This window comes from Lissotriton vulgaris, chromosome 3_1, assembly GCF_964263255.1.
Source record: "Lissotriton vulgaris chromosome 3_1, aLisVul1.2, whole genome shotgun sequence".
Lineage (NCBI taxonomy): Eukaryota > Metazoa > Chordata > Amphibia > Caudata > Salamandridae > Lissotriton > Lissotriton vulgaris.
Window position 1 is genome coordinate 1,028,270,050 of NC_141689.1, and position 6,000 is coordinate 1,028,276,049.

The window sequence follows — 6,000 nt, forward strand, 5'->3', positions numbered from 1 at the left end:
CATGCTTCATCATTGGCTCACCCCAACTGCTCGGGGTGGGCTTGACCGTTTTTCATGGAGCACTTAAAGATATTGTGGATGTAGGCATACTATTAAAGATAAAATCCCTCATGCACTCCTAAAAAAATCTTTATAATGGAGTGGAAGGAAAGGTTAAAATATATACAAATAGGGTGACTAAAGATGTAATGGTCCTAAGACCCTTATTCTAGCACCAACATGTTCCAGCCGTAACTATCTGGCCTAAATAGGTCCTGTGCTTTCGTCAGGGTGGGATGTAAAGAAGTTACTTCCCCCAAAGACGTGCGTGTGTGTCAATGATTCGTTTCAGGCACTCTTACGTGAATAAAAACTGGAACCCATCCTAATTCTTGCCACTGGTTTTGATGAGGATTCACTCCTCTAACTCAGGGCTCCGGCTTCCCAGATGGAGCGCAGGAGGGAGGCCTTATTGTCACACTTTCATCAAAGGTACTCCCTGCAGAGACCTATTCATCCGTGAGCTCCTCGGCTTGCATCACAACTAATGTGTCCCTGCAATATTAGGCTTGTTCCAGTTTTTAGTCATGTAAGAGTGCCTGAAACGAATCATTGACACACATGCGCATCTTTGGGGGAAGTAACTTCTTTACATCCCGCCCTCACGGAAGCTCAGGACCTATTAGGGCTGAAACATGTTACTCAAAGGTCTCTTGAGCTGATGTGAGCGGCTTTTTGTTGAAACAATAGCGCTTTGAGTCTGCTTAGTTTATTGAAATCTGTTTTCAAAGTTGAAATGGAAGGCCAAAGTGGATCCCATGCTGGGGTGGTTATAGGACGTTGCTGCAAAATGTAACATATTGTGAAACCGTTATTATATACGGGATGCCAGCCATCAATCTGCAGCAGTCGTGGTTATTCAAAATTAGATAACTACAGTTAGAACGCAAAGTTAATGCAGGAATGATAGCTTTAAAAAAACATGCCAGATTAGGGGCCAAAACGTTACAGGCTCCGTGAAGCTTAACGTGTTTACAGACTAGAGAATGTCCTACTGTAGAATCACAGTCCTCCCCTATAATGAAAACTTCCTTCTCTGCGCGCTGACATATGTAGGTGAAAGGTAACGACCATAAATTGTGATTATAATTATTGCCAAGGGGCTCATATCTCCCAACCAGATGATGTTTCATGCATGCGTTGAACTGAAAAAGTGAGATAGGCAGTGAAATAACCCCATGTATTAACCACACAGCTGAATCCGTCTCGGCTACCGAAAACGGTAACTGTGCAGAAGCATTCAAATAATCCCATGGCAGTTTTCCATTTTTTAGTGTTTGCAACATCCAAGCAAACCATTACAGAACGTAACTGTTTTTGACCATGATACAAAACTGACACTTCATGTTGAACAATGTAAATGACAGATGATACAATATTAGCCAAAGTGTATATACACGGGAAGATAGCGTATTAACCCCTTTGCTGCATACTTTTGTCAGAAAACCAAATAGTTTTACACAGTTTGGGCATTTTTCTGGGACATTTCCTATTTTTGCTATTTTTTGTGCTTTCATACTCCTTCCAGTTAATGGTAGAAATGGGTATGAAAGCAATAATGGATCCTGAAAAGCTTTACATTTTTGAAAAGTAGACAAAATTCGGAATTGGTGTAGATCCTTAAAGGTTTCTTTATAGAAACAAACAGTTAAATATAAGAATAATTCAAAATTAGTTGAAAAAAACAGCCATTTGTGTCAACGTTTTCACTTCTAATTATGACCGCTATTTGAAAGCAATACAAAGTTACATCCGCTGGACCTTTCTGGTTGTGTCGATATATAGAACTTTGTAGGTTCACCAAGAACCTGATGAACCCAGAGCCAATAACGGAGCAGCATCTTGCAATGGTTTTTTATTCTGTATATAGCAATTATTTTGGGAAAATGTATACATGGAAAAATTGGTATGAAAGACACCTGTGTATTTCTAAAATGGGAACAAAATATAGAGTTTAGAAACAGCAAATATTTGCACATTTTACGAAATTGGGAGTACCCATACTATCATGAGAATTATAGGTCATTTTTCAAAATTACTTCTTTTTTACACATTGTCTTTCATTTGGAAGGCATAAATGCATCGAAAGCCAATAGGAAATAACAGTTGTTCTACAATTCTGTATTACACTAAGTCTCCCGATAAAAATGGTACCTCACTTGTGTGGGTAGGCATAGTGCCCACAACAGGAAACTGCTCAAAACGGAACGTGAACACAATGAAAAATGACCCTTTTTTTGCAAAGTGCCTAGCTGTAGTTTTTTAACCCTAGCTCTGCCGGCACCTAGGGAAACCTAGGAAACCTATACATTTTTGAAAACTAGACACCCAGGGGAATCCAGGATGAGGTTACTTGACTGGCTCTCACGGGGTTCTGTTAACCAGAATCCCTTGCGGACCTAACAAGCATTGACATAGCCAATAGGTATCACCTTTGGGACCTTATAAGTGTTTAGCCATGCAACAGTTGATGTTGTTGCACCAAGGATATTTTGCTGGATAACTAAACCCTTATAAGGTCCCAAAGGCGAGACCTATTGGCTATGCCATTGCTTGTTTATTTTTCTGGGTATTGTTAGTTTGTGTAGGACCTTTCATTAATCTGTTTCGATGTAGTTATCACGTACACAATATTTTGCATGATAGCTTATTGTAATTGGATATTGTCACAGTTCCTGAGTTATTGAGGATATTGAGCGTTGGTATAAGATTCTCTATTATAGTTTGTATTTTCTGAATATTGATTACGTTTCTGAGACTTTATCTGTATGCTGTTTCTGGAAATTGATGAGGGCATGCTGTATTCATGTATTTTCTGTTTTTGTCGTATTAGTAGAGAGCATAGCAGCTTCTGTTAATAGATTATTGCTCCTGAATATGGATAGAGTGCCTGTGAATTTTAATTTATGGGTTACTGTTTCTGAATATTGAGTATGTATTGATAGTTTGTTTATCCAGTATTAGGGGTGTCTTTCATAGATTTACATGCCTGAATCATTCCCCGTCGTCGAGACGGGAGTCTCCAGTATATAGAAAAGTAATGTCCCATAGACATACATAAAGAGAAGTAGGCCTAAGGGTCCCACCTTAGTAGCCTATCTATGTCCTTTTGTAAAAAGGACCAAACTCTACAAGAGAGCCAATCAGATAACACCTCCCTCTAGAACATTCCTGACAGGAGCCTCAGTCTCTCAGATTTTCTACCGCACGTTGTGCTAGGAAGTCTCCACCTTAGTTTGCTTGTTTAAGCTTCTTTCTTAACTATTTTGAACTACTTTCAGCAAAATCTGACTATGGCTGACCCAAAGAAGAGGGGTCTCTTCAGAGCTTGTGCCTCTTGTAATAAGAAGAGATTACATATTGAGGACCAGCACAAGACATGTATTTACTGTCTATATCCGGACCATTCGCCAAAGGAATGCAAGATTTGTAGAACATTCTCAACAAAAACACTTAAGGACAGAGAGGGACGACTTTTAATCTGGCTGAACAAACTTAAGACCAGGGACAACTTGGAGTCTTCGGAGGACGGTGAGATTGCTTCTGTCTCCTCTAAGTTATCCTTGAAGAGGCCAAGGGTTACTTCCCCTAGCCCTTCAGACGCTCCTCCTAAAAAGACTGCTAAAAAGTCTTCAGAGGCAAAATCTTCAGCGTCTGACAAGGAAATTCCTGCCTGCAGGAAGCCAGCGCCGTCGTCGACTACGACTTCGTCGACGCTATCGTCAGCATATAAGAAGACTGTGTCTCCTGTCCATGTTTCCACTTCAACGACGACCGTATCAACAACGGCGTCGTCGGCGTTTTCATCGTCGACGAAGACTACTCCATCATCGTCGGCGGGTAAGACTGTGTCGTCGATAATCCTCATAAAAAAACAGTCGTCGACGCTTAAGATCTCGTCGACGACGTCTTCGTCGACGTCCGTGTCGACGACTAAGCCTAGGACGTTGACGCCTTTGCCGTCGACGAAGATCCTCCCGTCGACGGGTGTACCGTCGACGACGACGAAGAGGACACCGTCGACGACGGCGACGTCGAAGAAAGTCACATCGGTGCAGTCATCGTCGACGAGGGCACCGACGACGACATCGTCGACGATACAGTGGAAGCAGTCGGAGATGATGCCTCCGTCGACTGGGAGTGTGGTTTTTATGCCGTCGACGGCCTTACAGTCGTCGGTTCCGATTTCGATGGATGAGGATGGTCTACAGCTATCCTCTCAAAGAGTAAAGAATGTCAAGAAGGCGCTTACACCGGACTTAACGTCTCCGAGTAGGGTGCAAAGATTGCCACCGTCTCGTCTTCTACAGGATGAAGACTCAGATGAGGAACATGACATGCAGGCTACGAGTCCATCTCACCTGGTGGTAAAGTGCCAAAGCACTGATGATGAGGTCGACGAGGTGGAATTTACTCAAGAACATTCTGTTCAGTCACAGGTCCAGGCACAAATCACACCAATGGTATGTCTACCAGCGTCCACAGTATCAGACTTTAGGTTTTTGATCCAGGACTACAAACAAAGGTTTCCAGAATCTTCCACCCCACAGGAGGCGGGACCGGTGCCATCAACGACTAGGGTGACGGCGTATCCACGTGCTAGACCACCGCCCTTGGTGTCCCATCAAGAAAGGGAACCAGTACAAGATCTTCCGTCATCGGATGATGAGGAGGTGGAACAAGAAGAGGGGGGGAAGTACAATCTGATCATGGGGACGATGTGGACTAAATAGCTTCTTCCCCAGCCTCGCCTGAACCTTCAAGCTCAGACTCACCTCCTGCAGACATAGGAGGGTTCCACAATCTGGTTGAAAGAGCGGCTAAAAGGTCCCATATGGAGATGGAATCTCATGAAACTGACTTTTCTTTATGATTTTAAGGACCCGATTAAGAAGACAACCAGGTCCATTCCCATTATCGACCACATATGGGAGCAGGGTCTACAAATAATGCAAACACCGGCCTCAGTATCGGTGGTGGTGCCGAGACTAGATAAGAAGTACAAGGTCCCTTCAACGACACCAGCTTGCCTTACAGGTCAACCCAAGCCGGATTTGGTGGTCACTCAGGCGGCACAGAAAAATGCTAGGAACCCGTCCTCGCAGGTGACCGCTCCACCAGATAAGGAGGTTAGGAAGCTGGACAGCATTGGGAAACGATTCTCTACCACCTCAGCCATGACAGTGAAGGTGGCAAACTCAATTGCGCTGTTAGGAAGATATAACAGGCAGTTGCGGGCTGACATTGCTTCGTATCTCTCCGAGCTGCCAGACGACACGAAAGAGGAGGTTCAATACCTACTCAGAGGGCCAAACATCGGCTTCTGAACTGATTGACTGTGCTATGGATATAGCAATGACTGGTTTTAGACAGCTGGCTGGGGCAGCAGCATTGCGGAGGCAGGGGTGGCTCAAAGCTACCTCATTTAGGCAGGAGGTACAAGCTAAAGTCCTCGACATGCCTTACGACGGACAACACCTGTTTGGGGAAAAAATTGATGAGGCCCTGCAATCGATAAAAAAGGATACGGATACGGCAAGGGCACTGGGCACACTTCAATTCAGAAATCAGTCCTTTCGAGGGAGCAGGGGCAGAGGTCAGTCCTCTTACAGAGGAAACTATCAAAACAGGTCCTCCTATTCCTATATTCAAGGCCGGTCACAATTCCAGTCACGACAGCAGCAGCAAGGTCGGCAGACCTCTTATGGAAAATCCAACTATAGAGGGAAGAATCAAAAGAAAACCACTGGCGGACGCCAATGACTTTTACCAGCAGCTGGTCCCTCCACCATCTCATTCTTTCAAAATTGGATGAAATCTAACCAACTACCTCCACAATTGGAAAGCAATTACAACCGACCGATGCGTGCTGCAATTGATACAATTTGGACACTCCATAGAATTCAAAACAATTCCCCCGACAACTCCTCCTCGTATAATGCACCACAACAACATGCGATT